Raw genomic sequence first — 17,076 nt, 5'->3', positions numbered from 1 at the left:
GTTGGATGAGCTTCTTTTCTTGTTCGGGAGTCAGGTTGGCATTAATGTTTAAAGTCTTTCCTGGGTCAATTTCTACAATTTTACTATTTGAGACAGAGGTAGTAGGTATTGTTTGATCGTGCATTTCTTTAAGAGGATCTTCTTCTAATTCATTTTCAAATGTTGCTTCTATCATCTGACATTGTATGCGGGATCTGGTTTCCGTTTTTTTAATATAATTGTTAATGGCATCATCTTCTGTTTGGTCTTTGAAATCGAGGGCCTCTTCTACGGTTAATGGAGATCTAATATTTTCGGTAAGGAATGATACATGATGCTTGTTATTTTTTATTATTGTGACACTTGGCTGTGCTGTGGGATATAAATCTAGATTCTTGATATCTACCCCTCTAGCTATGGTCATATTTCCTTGTCCACAGCGAATATAAGCATCGGTAGTTGCAAGCCAAGGTCTGCCTAAAATCAATGGATGTCCATCAAGTCAATTTTTGGGGTTTATTATCAGAAAATCGGCTGGATACTCCTAGGAGTCAACGGATACCATGACATCATGTAGTGTGCCTTCTGGCTGAACCACAGATCGGTCAGCCAGTTCTAATAAAGTGGAGGTTGGTTCTACTGATGTAATGCTCAGTTTCTAGCAAGTGGTGGTTGTTAAGATATTAATTGCAGCTCCTAGATCAACTAAGGAATTTGAGAAGGTTTGTCCATTGATTTGTACAGTTACTATTGGATTTCCTGGGTCTTCGTATTTAACGGGTGTTTCTTTCCCTGATAATAAATCGGATAGAGTGCCAACTACTTGGACTTTTGGGTTGCTTGTTATTTTCCTCCTTGGTTTCTTTATACATAGCTCTTTGATAGTCTTTGCATATATCGGAATGTCTTGAATGGCTTGGAGGAGTGGGATTTTTATGTACAAGTTTTGTAGTTCTCCCAGAATGTCAAAATCAGAGTATTGTATAGGTCGAGGTATAATTAGGCGTTCTGGGAATGGAGGAGAGGATGTGGTTGTTGGATTATGAATTTGTTGTCTAGTCACTTCCTCTTCTTGTGGCGGTTGTTCCATAGGTAATTGATTTTCAAATTGAGCTGTTTTATCTCCCTCTGTTTCGATGATATGCCCAGATCTTAATTGAACGTCATTACACTCCCTTAGATCGGTTCCTATTTCTAGTGTTTCCACTATTTGAATAGATTGGACTGGTCTGTTATTCGGATTGGGTTTTGGTTGGGCTGGGAGTTGCAGTCTTAAATTAGGTTGGGGGTTTTGTTGTAATGTTGGTAGTGTAGGTTGAGGGAGCGGGATGGTTCCTACTGGCTGATTCATCGGTCTTTGCCAGTTTGTCTGCCAAGCTTGACTCTGTGAAGTAGGAGGAGCCCATTGTGCTGGATATGCATTCTTTTGCCAATATTGTGGGGTATAGGGAAAATTTGGCTAATTGGGCTGGCTTGCTTGATTCGACCATGGAGACGATGAAGGAAATGATTGTTGTGACCAATTCAGGAAGGAAGGTTGATTTTGCCACATTGTATTATATTGTTGAGCATGATATTGTGGAGGCTGAAAAGAAGAAGCTAGGTCTGAAAACATACCTGATTGTCGTGGCTGCCATTGACAGCGCCGATTAAGTAGATACACCGATTCTACCTCTTCTTTTGCTTCCTTGTATACTGCTTTCAATCCAGGAAGTGAGGGGCATCTCTCTGTGTAGTGGTCTTTTGTACAAATGGCGCAAACTTGGACTGCATCTAATGGACACTCCTTATGGTTGTGTTTCTTTCTGCATCTGGGATAGAATATTGCCAAATTCTGTTCTACTTCTGCTTGCTTTTGTTTGGCCTGCATAATATCAAGTTGTGTTGTCAGTGTCCCTAATATGTCAGCTTTAAAATTTTCTAATAAATTTCCGATTTCTGCACAAGTTACTCCTTCAATCGAAGTTCTATTATCTCTTGCAAACTGATCATGTTCTGTTGGTTTTAGTCTTGTGCTACCTCTCGAGCTCTTGATACATAACTCAATAATGTCAGCAAAATTTTCCTGATAAATATCTCCTTTCCCCATAATGTTTAGTGTTTCAATCCATTGTTCCTTCATTCCCCTAATTAATGTTGTTTTTATTACATTATTAGGTAAGGGTAATGATGCATAAGGAGATCTTTGAAGATTGTACTGGAAATGCTCTACATATTCTTCTAATGTTTCATTTGGTCTAGCTACCATCTGAAATATTTCATCTTTTAACTCTCTAGACCTGTAATAGTCATAATATTTTTTTAGAAAAGACTCCTTCATTTGGTCCCAGTTATTTATAACACCACCACCTAATCCCATAAACCATCTTAGAGCAACTCCTTTTAATGTGGAGGGAAATAATTTTAGTTTCTAGGGGTCGGTGGTATAGTCATATCCTCTACACAGCACATCAAATTCGAATAAAAAAGCATCCGGATCTTCTGATGTAAGGCCATGGAATGTAGGGATATGCTGGAGAGGAATTGCTTTCATAGGTACATTAGCTGTAGTATCCACAATGGGGTATTGCAGTGTAGAGGTTTGGGTGTTTGGCTGGTTTTGGGCCATTTGGTCAAATATATGCCAATAACCTTATGGGATATCTAGGAGGGTATTCCTAGGTTGTTGAGGGGGAATGGCTCTAACGGGAATGGTCTTGACAACACTTCCTTTATCTGGGATAATGATAGTGCCTAACGTCTCGGAGGGTTCAGGTTCTTGAATTTCTTCAACTTCGTTATAAATGATTTTTGCAGCACTTCCCTTATCTAGGCTGCTTAATGGTTGTATTACCCAAAGAGGAGATTTTGGTTCTTCAGTTTCTCCTGTTTCTCCTCTTCCTTCACAAAGATTGCTAAGGTTCCCTTCTTGCAATGATTTTGGGCTAGAATTTTCAATTTCTTGAAAATCTTGCTCTTCGGTTTGACTGTGCACCTCAGCAAAGGCTACAAATGGTGATCCTGTGGCCTGAAGGGAACTAGTACGCTGTCTAGAAGCAACTTTTCTAGGTCCTACCGAAGGCTAAGATTATGCTTTTCTAAGGATTTCGTCTATAAAGGTCAATCGGCGAAGGGTCACTAGCCCCTTAGATTTATCGGGCTTGGGTAGAGGTTTGGGATTCTTTTAAGGCCTTTTCTGCTTAGTCATGCACTCAAATCAACTGCTAAGTTCTACCCAAACAAAATAGCAACAAATCTATAGGAAAGCGGGTAGGGGAGCAGGGCTATTACATACTCCACACGCAGGTTCTTACCTTTCGTTTTTAAAACCTAGTTCTTTCCTAACAGGTTCTTACACTACTCTAGAAAAGAAACAAATGGCTACACTCTTCCCCAGCAACGGCACCAAAATGTCGAACTGTAAAAAGGGTCTTTTTCACCTCTAATTACCTCACATTAAGATAAAAATTAGACTTGAATTAAAAAGAAGGAGTTACAGCTCACAGGTGAGTACTGCACCTGGAAACTGCACTCATACAAAGAGAACTCTCTCTGTACACTCTTCTATTCATGAATGAAAGATTACATCAATAAGTACATCACTAGAAATCAGGTAGTTGCAAACAAACTCCTAAACTCTAGGAACAAATCCTAAACTAAGGAGATACGTTACAACTAATGTAACCATTTCTCCATTAATACAAAATAATATTAATTATTTTCAACTCCCCCCCTAATGGAGAATGGATTATCCTGAACTCCTAGCATCCCTATAAACAATTCAAACTTTACACGCCCAAGAGGCTTAGTAAAAATATCAGCCATGTTATCACAAGTTTTACAATACTCAACACATATTTCTTTTGACTGTATTTTCTCTCGAACAAAATGAAACTGAGTGTCAATATGCTTGGTATTTTTATGAAAGACTGGATTGTATGCAAGCTTGATGGTACTCTGGTTGTCAGTTTTGATACTAGTTGATTCTTTCTGTCCTTCTCCTGCATCATTGAGAAGTCTTCTCAACCAGATAGCTTCACATGTGGCTGCACACAATGCTTGGTACTCAGCTTCACATGAAGATAGAGCTACAGTACTCTGATTTTTGCTACTCCATGCTATGACCCCGGATCCAATGCTAAATGCGTAACCTGTGATAGATCTTCGATCATCCAAGTTACCTGCCCAATCAGAGTCTGAAAAACCTGCTAGAATAACATCAGAAGTGTCAGTGTACAAAATGCCATAATTACTAGTACCACTAAGATACCTCAACACACTCTTTGCTACGACCCAGTGACTTTCAAGTGGTTTTGACATGAACTGGCTCAACACACTAACAGAATATGCCAAATCTGGTCTAGTTGTAGTCAGATATATCAGACTTCCAACTAGCTGTTTGTACATAGTGCCATCCACTTCTTTAGTGCCATCGTCACTGCTCAACTTTAAATTCTGCTGTAATGGTGTTGCTGCTGATCTGCACTGCTCCATTCTGAACCTTTCCAGCAAGCTTCTGACATACTTCCCTTGAGTAAGAAAAGTTTGTCCAGAATCTTTCCATACCTCCAATCCCAAACAATAATGAAGGTTTCCGAGATCTTTCATCTCAAATACTTGTGACATCTGCTGCTTGATTTCTTTGATCAGATTGTCAACATTCCCTATTATAATCATATCATCTACATACAAAGAAATCAAAATAATTTGCCTCTGTTTATTAAACTTGGTATACAGATTTGGATCATTCAAGCTCCTATGAAAGCCATGCTGTATAAAAAATGAGTCAATCTTCTCATACCATGAACTGGGTGCCTGTTTTAAACCATAAAGTGCCTTTTTCAATTTACACACAAGATGTTCCTGTCCCTTTTTCACAAAACATTGAGGTTATACTAAATAAATCTCTTCTTTCAAGTCACCATTCAGAAATGCAGATTTAACATCTAGCTGGTGTAGTTGCCATTTTTGTTTTGTTGCTAAAGAAATTAGCATTCTAATGGTGTTTAATTTGGCTACAGGAGCAAAGGTGTCATCGAAATCTATTCCTTCTTGCTGTGAGTAACCCTTTGCTACTAGTCTAGCTTTAAATTTCTCTATACTCCCATCTGCATTTATTTTTGGTTTATACAGCCATTTACATCCTATGGGGGTTTTACCTTCAGGAAATTCAACCAAATCCCAAGTATGGTTTCTGTTTATTGACTCTATTTCCTCACACATTGCAGCCCTCCATGCATCAGATTTACTTGCTTCCTCATAATTTGCAGGTTCTACAATGTTTAAAATATTTGACATTAAAGCATAGTCTCTCAATTTAGCAGGTAATTGAGTTTTCCTACCTGATCTCTTGGTAGGGGACTTACCTCAACTATGTCTATTTCAGCGCTTTCTGGGCTTGCATCATCATTTATCACATTATCTGTTACTTCTTCTTCTTGTTTCTGCTCCTGCTCTTCATCTTCCTCACTATTTTCTTCTATTAGCAATGGAATGTGGCAATCACTGTTAGAATCATCCTTTCCTTCTTGAACCTGTTCATGAAATATGACATCTCTGCTTGCAAAAAACTTGTGAGTCACACGATTAAATAACTTATATGCCTTGAACTCAGTGCCATATCCAACAAATATACATTTCAGGGCTTTGGGCTCTAACTTCTTCCTATCTGCCTTAGGTACATGAGCATAAGCTTTTGACCCAAATATTCTTAAATGACTAACTGCTGGTTTGAATCCAGACAATGCTTCAAAAGGGGTTTTAAAGCCTAAACATCTAGTAGGACTCCTATTCTTTAAATATACAGCAGTGTTAATAGCTTTTGCCCAAAGACCATTTGATAGACCCTTACCTTGAAGCATGCTCCTTGCGCACTCCACAAGAGTTCTATTCTTCCATTCTGCCACTCCATTCTGCTGTGGAGTGTGTGGCACTGTAAACTGCTGCACAATCCCATGATGCTTGCAGAAATTCATGAACTCTCCCAACCTGTATTCTCCCCCTTGATCTGAGCGGAGAATTTTTATCATTTTTCCTGTCTGATTCTCTACCATAGATTTAAACTCTTTAAAATACTGAAAGGCTTGACTCTTTTTACTCAGAAAGTATATCCATGAATATCTAGTGCAATCATCTGTAAATAAAAGAAAGTAATATGCTCCTCCTAATGACCTAGTTTGCAAAGGTCCATAAATATCTGTATGCACTAGTTCTAAAATATCTCTTTCCTTTCTGTTAACATGCAAAGGGAACTCTTCTCTATGCATTTTCCCTAATGCACATCCATCGCAATCCAGCTTAAGATTATGAAAAATAGGTAGTCCATCAACCATACCTTTTCTCTGAACTAAGATGAGGTCTTGCAGGTTAAGATGGCCAAATCTATGATGCCAGAGATCTTTGACTGTTGATCCAGCTGCAACCATTGCTTGTTGTGGCATACTCTTTGCATCTAATCTGTACAGGCTCCCCACACGCACTCCTTTTGCAACTGTTTCCATCTGGCTATCCTTAATGACACAGTTATTCTTAAAGAATTGAACTTGCATATCCTGATCAGTAATCATTGAGACAGAGGCCAAATTTTTCTTAATTCCTGGAACATACAATACATTTTTAAGGTGTCTAATGTCACCGCTAGGTAACTTTACAGGAATGTCACCATGTCCTTTAATCTCATATCCACTATCATCTCCTAAATAGATTTTCGACCCACATGAAGTTTCTTCAAGACATTCAAACCAGTCCTTCTTACCAGTCATATGTGAGGATGCTCCAGCTTCGACATACCATATGTCATCCTCATCTCCCTTTGAAGCTAAAAGAACACAATCGACTGTAAATAGTCGAAGTTCGTGGCTGTGGTCCTCTTCTTCCGTAACAAAGTAACCCTTATGTTTTAACTGTTTATTTCTTCCTTCGTCTGCTTACCTCTTATAACAATCTCTAATCTGATGACCAGGTTTTCCACAGTAAAAGCATTTCTGATGGGAAAATCATTAGCAGACATACCTTTAAACGGTCTCTTCTGAAATGTGTTGGCTCCTTTCTGCTGCTGCTGCTGCGGTTGCTGGTGCTGGTGCTGCTTCCCTCTGTGCTGTCTCCTTTTTGCCATCAGAGCAAGGTCATTGCTCTGAGTTTTCAAATTCTGTCATCGCTCTTCTTCCTATAGCAGGATCCCTGTCAGCTCTTCAAATGAAGGGGCTTTCTCCCTTGCTGATAGCCCAGTGATGAACATCTGGTATTCATCAGTCATTCTGTTCAATGTGAGCGTGACCAGATCTGAATCGGAAACTTTCTCTCCGATTGCTCCCAATCTATCATTCAGGTCCTTAACTCTAGCAATGAATCCAGCAACGGACTCATTCTCCTCCATCTTCAATAGTAAAAGCTTGCCTTTAAGTGTTAAGACACGGTTTGTATTCTGCGTCTCGTACAGGTTTTTGATTGTCGTCAAAATGTCAGCAGCCGATTTACAGTCTCTAATATGAGGGATAACATTGTCCTTGACGGACATCTTCAATATGACCTTTGCTTTTGTCTCCCTTTCATCCCAATCTTGTTCTTGTGTCGCTGTTCCTGCTCTCAGCTCATTTCCTGTGACAATCGCCCATGCATTTGCACTTTCAAGCAAAGTCTGCATCTTGAATTTCCAGTTGTTGAAATTTGATCCATCGAGTTTACCAGACTCATGGAGATACGATTCTAAACTGTTATTCATATTGTCTTATACCAGATCCGAACCTCTGTTCTGCTGAAAAAAAAAATTTGTACCTTCAATGCGCCACCACCGGGAAAGTTCGATCTACTGCCACTGAACAGATCTGGAACTCCAATGCGCCACCACTGGGCAAGTCTGATCTTCTTCCACCAAGTAGATCAAGAACTTCAATACGCCACCACCGGGCAATACGCCTCCACCGGGCAAGTCCGATCTGCTACCACGGAGTAGATCAGGAACTCCAGCACGCCACCACCGAGCTACTCCGATCTGCTGCCACCGAACAGATCCGCAAATTCAAAGTGCCACCACCGGGCAACTCCGATCTGCAAAAAATTGCAGATTTTTCAAAGAGAAAGAGGTTGGCGCTTTGGCACTTCTCAACAGCTAAGGATCCGCGCCAGAAACAAAATCGGTTAGAGTCACGAAATTGGCATGATTATTCCTTTATTTTCTATGCCAATGGCACTTTCTGGCACGCTGGCGCGATTATCACCCTCAAACCCGCGCCAATGGCGTGTCTGTTCCTTAAAAACCCGCACCAGCTGCTGCTTCTGCTGAGAAATGGCGCGACTGTTCGTGAGAAATCCGTGCCTACCCTTTCTTGCGCTCAAAGATGATCAGTCATCTGAGATCCGTCTTCAGGTGTTACTATAGTCCACCTGATTCTACAGATACTCCACTGCCACTACAGTTATCTAATCAATGATGCATCCTAAAAAAAAAAGGTTGTCCCTACACTGAGCTCTAATACCAAGATAAAAACTAGACTTGAATTAAAAAGAAGGAGTTACAGCTCACAGGTGAGTACTGCACCTAGAGACTGCACTCATACAAAGAGAACTCTCTCCATGCACTCTGCTATTCATGAATGAAATATTACATCAATAAGTACATCACTAGAAATCAGGTAGTTGCAAACAAACTCCTAAAGAACAAATCCTAAACTAAGGAGATACGTTACAACTAATGTAACCATTTCTCCATTAATACAAAATAATATTAACTATTTTCAACTTGTTTAGTGTTTCAATCCATTGTTCCTTCATTCCCCTAATTAATGTTGTTTTTAATACATTATTAGGTAAGGGTAATGATGCATAAGGAGATCTTTGAAGATTGTACTGGAAATGCTCTACATATTCTTCTAATGTTTCATTTGGTCTAGCTACCATCTGAAATATTTCATCTTTTAACTCTCTAGACCTGCAATAGTCCTGATATTTTTTTAGAAAAGACTCCTTCATTTGGTCCCAATTATTTATAACACCACCACCTAATCCCATAAACCATCTTAGAGCAACCACTTTTAATGTGGAAGGAAATAATTTTAGTTTCTAGGGGTCGGCGTGTTATAGACATTTTTGTGCCTTACAGCTCTAAGCATGAAATGTCCATAAACCAAGGGATCTTAAGTCCCTAAAAGTGTTGTTCCGACCCCTAGAGGAACAAGGTCAACAAATTACAGCTTCTCCCAGAAGTTCTCCACCAGAAACTGCTCAGAATCAGTCAAATCAGGATCATTTCAGCTGCTCCACTAGCTAGCTGTGTTGCATAGCACCCAAGTACACTAGCTAGGTGCGTTGCAACGCACCTAAATGCACTACCAGGGTGCGCTGAGCGGGACATGACAAATGGCAGTGTCATTCCACGAGGTGGACAGACAATGGAAGCTTCCAGAATCTTCCCCAATGACACTTGCCTCACTGAGTTCGACCAAGGATGAGTAAGAGGCTCTCAGTCTCCAAGTGGAAGCAAGAACTGACAGAGAGAAGCCACTAGTCAAATCATAAGCTGACTCATCCTCTTTGTATACATCTATATATGGATCCCTCATCCCAGAGATCCAGAGGCTGGAATTTTGTACATTGCAGAGAATTGCTGTTGGTTTTGAGATAGAGATCAGAGTATTGGGTGATTTATGCTTTGTTGGAGGTGAAGAGGGGATTCCTTTGCTGGGGGGTTGATGCTGGATCAGGAATCATCGGTTGTAACTCCTCCTGGACCTTCTTGTTATATCAATAAAACTATTTGAGTTTCTCCTACATGCTTGTGTATCAATGATGTTTTGTTATATTTGCATGTTTATCTTAAATCTGATCCTAAGCTATTTATGAATATAAATCCATGTCTTTGTGTAGTTTTCCTCTTCTGTGATCTTGCAGGAACTTGGTGAAGCTGGGCAAGTAAGGGAGCAGGTAGCTGGAAGCTGTCAAAGAAGAGAGAGATTGGATCAAAGGACTAGCGCAAGACACAGGTTGGTTCATCCTATTCCTCTTCGTTTATGGTTCATAAAGAAGAATACGAAAGTAGTTTTCTCTGTTTGTTTCTAAGGTACTGTCATGCCTTAGTCGGATAGGGGCATTCTGAGTAGACACTTTTCCCGTTAACAAAATGGCGACTCCGCTGGGGATCGTGTCTAGTTAGTTTGTTTGTGTTTCTCTTGCTGTTTGTTTCATAAACATAGAAGTAGCAATCGAACTGCATTTGCCATTAACAAATGCAAAGTAGACATCTGCTACTTCAATCCATTCACTGGATTTGTTTATGATTTGAACAGCTGATTCACAAATGATCTGATTACCCTTTGTGATAGCTCTTAGACCTCCTTTAAATCCACCCTCTGATTGTGCATTACTGATTGCTTTTACTCGGCCAAAACCCATAGATTAAACTGCAAACCGTGACCCAGAACCCGGATAGAATTCTCGTTTCTGCCCCAGCGCAGGCTCTGTGAAGAGATTCTGCATTTCAACGCAGTTCCCGAGAGGGCTACCTGCGCTGCAATCTAGTTTCTCTGTGTAACAGGTGCGCTGATCAACCTAGCCCTGTGCAGCTGAGGTTCTTTGCTTCATTTTTTCAGTTTTATCTCTGATTTTTGCAGCCTGTGATCAGTGTGTGTCTGTTTAAAAACCCCTTTTCTTTGCCTTAATTCCGCCTCCTTTGTACAAAAAGACTGTAGATGTTCTTTGTGTGTTTGTTACATCATTTACAGTTTTCCATTGAAAAGTAGAATAGTCATACTGTCGTCCTTTGATTTAGATATGTCGTAAGTGTCGATTTTGATCTTAGGAGAAAGTTTATTTGCTGTTGATAGTCGATTATGCTTTTACTTTTGCCTTTGGTTTGAATTTATGACTTTCTAGTGTCGAAACGAGTATTTATTTCAAAATCATAAAGTGTCGTAATCATCTCTACCTTTTGATTTCGAAAAGAAGCTTGTTTGTGTTTGTCACTTGAAAGAAAATTCAGATTTGTACATCAACTTTCTTTTTAGGCATCAATATTAAGAAAGTGAAAACAAATACATGCATATGTGCATTTGCATATTGATAGTCTGCTTGGCTTGATTTAGGAAAAGTGCATCTACAGTGTGCTCTTTGCTCTTTGAGAAAAGATTGTGTCTTTCTTTTCCCCTTGTAGCTAGGATTTTCATTGCTGAAAAGAGATAAAAGTTTGCTTATCATCTTTAGATTGCATTTTAGGAATTACATCTACATCTCGTGGTGATCCCAAAAGGAAAACTTCTAAGAAAGATCAACTTAAAATAAATTGAATGAATCTAACAACGCTTTGGAACTTAATGCACAACATTTAGAGGTCTAGGCTAGAGACGTATTCCGGCGTCGTAAAGCCTGGTAACTGTTGTCCTCACTGATGGTTGGGTGATTCCTCCACTTTGAGACGATAAGTGCCAGTACGGACTTGTGCTCCCACGTATCGTCGAGTATATATTGGGAGACCCCTATAGGCTTAAAACCTTTTATCCATAGGAAGCCGTGTCGGCCGCCCTACTAATCGTAATGCACCGAACACAGCATTCGGGAAGATTGACTGCCGTACCGTAAAAAGTATTCTGCAGTTTTGCGATTGGTTTGGTACTCCCTCTACCTAGATCTCTAGAGCAATCCCTTTCGTTCCTTTTCAGACTCATTAACGGAAAAGGTCCATCTGAGCACTTGTCACTTCAGGCTCATTAAAAATCGAAGGAGACTAGAGTCATCTTTTGGTTTTTCTCGACTCTTAAAAATTGAAAAAACAAGTTGTGTCAAAGCGTCTAAAATTTTATTTTAAACAGAATATTCATTACCCTTTTCCCACGTTGATCTTAGGTTGAGAAAATGGAATCTACCAACTAAGGAATTCCCCTTGGTGGAAATCCTAGTCCCTTCTCCTCTTGGGGAGATGTTGGTGCACCCCATATGGCCACATTGTCGCTTCCAGGACTGACAATTGGCTTGCCAGTATGGCTCTTCTCAACCAATGTCGTTCAGAACACCACTATTCCTGAACAATCGAATCAGCAATTAGACGAGTCCAGAGTTGCCCACCAACCTTCTACTTCCTCTAATTCTTCCTCTCCTCCTTCCTCTTCGCTTGATGGGGCTGGTAAAGCCAAAAGTCAAGTTCCTAAGGAGAAGAAGGAGAAGAAGAAGAAAGAGAAGAAGAAGAAGGAGCCAAAGGCGAATGGGGGAAAACGAGTGTCGTCTAACGAAAATCCACACACTGCACCGACCAGGCCTAAATCACCATGTGTCATTTGCAAAGGAGACCACCTTCACAGAGATTGTCCTTGCATCCCTCGGATACTAAGGGACTGGTCTCCACGTTTGCACAATCCAGTGTGATCAACCTCTGATGATCATGTTGAAAGCACACCGTCAACTAGCGAAAGTGAAGCCCCAGGACAAAAAGGGAAAGCTAGATTTCCTTGTAAACTGTGCGAAGGCAATCATGCTGTCCACCGTTGTCCCTTCTTAGACGAAGCGAAAAGAGTTTTGGATGATCGTCCGGTTTCACCGTTACGACTTCCTCCTGGATATAAAAAACTTTTGCCGAGTCCGTCGCTAGTTGAGAATCCAGCTGGCCCGCTCAAGTGGTCGGCTGAAGCGCCTATCATCGAAGATAAACCATCTGAATCCATACCAGACGAAAGTCAAAAGGTCGAGGCGGCAGTTGACCCGGTCTTGCCTTCAGAGGTTTTATCTTCGTATGATACAGTCACTGAAGAGAACAAGGATGACACCGTCCAAATTCTCTTCATCAACACAGACTCCGACGAACATGGGGGCAATCTACCCATTCCTTTACCGCAGGAAGGAAGTTCATCAGATCCATACCCGGCCGTCTACTCGGTCCCACCTCCAAGCAACCTAGTTGTCTCCTTCGACTGGAATCAACTAGGCAGACCCCGTTTACCAGCAAGCATACCATTCCGAATTATCGTTCAAATATATAGAATGGTCATGGCTGGTACCATCATAGATGAGGGGGCTTCTGTGAGTATCCTTTCCTCTACTGCTTGGAAAGCGCTTGGTTTGCCATCGCTTTTGCCTGAGATGAGAAATCTGACAGGCTTTGATAAAGGAACCAGTCGACCCGTAGGGATCCTTCCCAATGTGCCCATAACATTGAGAAGGAAGACAGTTCAAATGAACGTAATGGTAGTTCAAGGACCCTTAGATTACAATCTACTCCTTGGACGAGACTATATTTATTGCATGGGAGCCATCGTCTCCTCACTCTTTAGAGTAATGTGTTTTCCGCACGAAGGAAGAGTGGTCAAGCTCGTGGACCAGCTTTCATTTCCCGGATCACGCATAGCAAATAGTCATATACCATCCCTAAATGGTCTCTTCACGCAAGAAATGTCTCAATCCCCAGTCCGTCCTCCCGATGAGCGCGAGTAATTCAGAGGGATATGACTGAAACGCAGGGGGCATGCATCTTGGTCTGCTTCGGCAGGAAAACTTCGGGTATAGGGTAGGTTTCCGCAGGAGAATATGACTAGTCTGTACCCCGTCCGTCGGTGGAAGAGGGGTTATTCTAGAATAAGATTCTCTTGTCAAAGTTATGTGAGTTGGCAGAACTGAGTCACTCACCCTTGTTTATCTCGGTAGACACCGCCGAAGAAGTGTTTTGTTTGCACCGCGAATCGAGCAATCTTTGGGTGACCTGTAAGAGGTAGGCCTCTCCCGGTAAAACAAATGTTTTATTGGACTAAAGAAGGGGTAACCTTGAAACCATACTTTATACCTGGGGGCATGCAAACCTTTTGGAGTGCAAGCGAGGGGCAGCTATTTATTTTTTTAAATTTTTAGGACCTCTAACCCTTTAAACTCGTAGGATTAGTCGTCAACTAACTTGCATAAAGAAAGGATCTGGGGCAAAAATCTAAAAGTTGCCCTTTTATATGAGACATTCTTATCATATGATTGGATTAATCGAGCAGTTTTAGCACATAGTTCAAGCTCGTTAAAAAATAAACATAAGACATGAGCAAATGTTTCCACCCGCGTTTAAGCTCGTTAAAAAATGAACTATTCTCCGGTAAATAACCACCGTGAATGAAGCATTTCAGCCATTAAAGCCTTGGTCGTGTTTGCACCGTCACCTCCACTTTTCCATTGGCCGATCATTCACCTCCATTTGATTATTTACCCATTTTGAGGAACAGCTGCGAAGAGTGATTTCACTAGCCATCTTTGTGACACTGCCGTGATTGGAAAATTCCAAACCTTACCTGGAATCAGCTGCTACCCATTTTATCACTCGTTCCTCAAAAGACGAGTCTTCTTTAAGCTCTTTTCAACTGACTCGTAAAATATGAAAAGATTTCCGAGTTTTGGCCTTCCAGCTCGTTAAAGCGACCGGAAGCGCTATCCCTCCTCTAGATTTTAATCTTTTTGGACCTGAGGGATTATTGCACAAAAAGGTCGAGCGCTTGTTTTGTTCGGCTTGTTAAAACTATCGAAAATTCATCCCTTCTGTATTGTTTTATACTTTTTCGGACTTAAGGGATTAGATGACGAAAAAGGAATTTCGGAGTTACCTTTACGTACCTTTTCAGACTCTCTAAAAATGAAAAGGATCGAGTTATCTTTGTCGTTAAACTCGTTAAAAATATTAATAGCGACAAACTTGTCTTTAGACGAGAACGAGTTTCACTATCGCTAGGCTCGTTAAAACATAGTGATGGGTTTGCCCGAAGGGCAACTTATAGAACAAGCATATGTTATCCTCCTCAAGCTTGACAAAAATAAAGAGGTACTGGTCAGCAATGACTGGGGAAAAATTGGGAAGAAACTCAAAGAATCTTTATTGGTAGCAAGTCGCTCTTGAACATGACACTTCCACTCCGTGCCTGAGTCGGGTTGGGTTGTTTCATTCACCGGTCACATCACCATGGTCACGCCATACCATCCACATTTGGGGTAAATGCTACCAATCCATCACATAAGTGTCGCCGACATGTTCAAGAGAAGTCATCCAGAGAAGTCATTCGTGTCCCATCCACTACCATACATTATACTTCATTCTTTCATGACCGCCATCCTGAACCATATATCATCAGATCGTTTTCACCTCCATCAAAATCATTTGCTCCGTTCTGTGTCATTGATGTGGGATTCATTAAGGCCCTCCTTTGACGGATCGCTTCTTATCGACTCTAGCTCATTATCCAAGAAGTTGATCTAGGAACACCCCCTCAGTACTTTGAAGCTTGCATGCCTCAATGGCAAGTTTCTCACTTCCGGTGACAGGTATACATCAATGACCTTCGACCGAAATATTTTGCGTGGTGTTCGACGCCAAGTCCTTTATTCACACCACGTGAATTGTACTGCAGTACCTTGAGGGTCATCATCATTATCGGTGATTCCTCTCGCGCTTGTTAACAGTTTACATCATTGACTGGTAATCAAGCGATGTCTTTCCATGTTCGACTTCAAATCATTTCTCACATGGATCGACTTGTACTTCGAGTGAAGATCGGACGAGATTGAAGACCTCGGATCTAGTTTCATCCATCTGGGCTGCGATATATATTCAGGAGAATAAAGACATTGAAATGTACAGCGTTGCAGCACAGATAATCATCCTACCAAAAGGATGATGGCTCTATCAGAATCATCAGTCTACCATCAGACGATTGTCTGTCCTATGTACATGAAAATGAATTTATAAAGCTGAGCATGGGAATGCCTGCCTCAGCTAGATCATGAAAACAGTATGAAGATAATGTATTGTATTGTATCTTATTACAGGTCTCCTCCCAGCATTGAAAGAACTTCGGATCCTCCTAATAAAGCATTTCACCCGATAAACGGCCTCATACTTTAGGGGGCAACTGTTATAGACATTTTTGTGCCTTACAGCTCTAAGCATGAAATGTCCATAAACCAAGGGATCCTAAGTCCCTAAAAGTGTTTTTCTGACCCCTAGAGGAACAAGGTCAACAAATTACAGCTTCTCCCAGAAGTTCTCCACCAGAAACTGCTCAGAATCAGTCAAATCAGGATCATTTCAGCTGCTCCACTAGCTAGCTGCGTTGCATAGCACCCAAGTACACTAGCTAGGTGCGTTGCAACGCACCTAAATGCACTACCAGGGTGTGCTGAGCGGGAAATGACAAATGGCAGTGTCATTCCACGAGGTGGACAGACAATGGAAGCTTCCAGAATCTTCCCCAATGACACTTGCCTCACTGAGTTCGACCAAGGATGAGTAAGAGGCTCTCAGTCTCCAAGTGGAAGAAAGAACTGATAGAGAGAAGCCACTAGTCAAATCATAAGCTGACTCATCCTCTTTGCATACATCTATATATGGATCCCTCATCCCAGAGATCCAGAAGCTGGAATTTTGTACATTGCAGAGAATTGTTGTTGGTTTTGAGATAGAGATCAGAGTATTGGGTGATTTATGCTTTGTTGGAGGTGAAGAGGGGATTCCTTTGCTGGGGGGTTGATGCTGGATCAGGAATCATCGGTTGTAACTACTCCTGGACCTTCTTGTTATATCAATAAAACTATTTGAGTTTCTCCTACATGCTTGTGTATCAATGATGTTTTGTTATATTTGCATGTTTAGCTTAAATCTGATCCTAAGCTATTTATGAATATAAATCCATGTCTTTGTGTAGTTTTCCTCTTCTGTGATCTTGCAGGAACTTGGTGAAGCTGGGCAAGTAAGGGAGCAGGTAGCTGGAAGCTATCAAAGAGGAGAGAGATTGGATCAAAGGACTAGCGCAAGACACAGGTTGGTTCATCCTATTCCTCTTCGTTTATAGTTCATAAAGAAGAATACGAAAGTAGTTTTCTCTGTTTGTTTCTAAGGTACTGTCACGCCTTAGTGGGATAGGGGTGTTCTGAGTAGACACTTTTCCCGTTAACACTGCGGTATAGTCATATCCTCTACACAGCACATCAAATTCGAATAAAAATGCATCCAGATCTTCTGATGTAAGGCCATGGAATGTAGGGATATGCTGGAGAGGAATTGCTTTCATAGATGCATTAGTTTTAGTATCCACAATGGGGTATTGCAGTGTAGAGGTTTGGGTGTTTGGCTGGTTTTGGGCCATTTGGTCAAATATATGCCAATAACCTTATGGGATA

Source organism: Pinus tabuliformis, chromosome 9 (genome assembly GCF_031772625.1).
Source record: "Pinus tabuliformis cultivar Carrire ecotype Pingquan chromosome 9, CPIR1, whole genome shotgun sequence".
NCBI lineage: Eukaryota > Viridiplantae > Streptophyta > Pinopsida > Pinales > Pinaceae > Pinus > Pinus tabuliformis.
The sequence above is the reverse complement of the archived record's forward strand: the minus strand, read 5'-3'. Positions refer to the sequence as shown.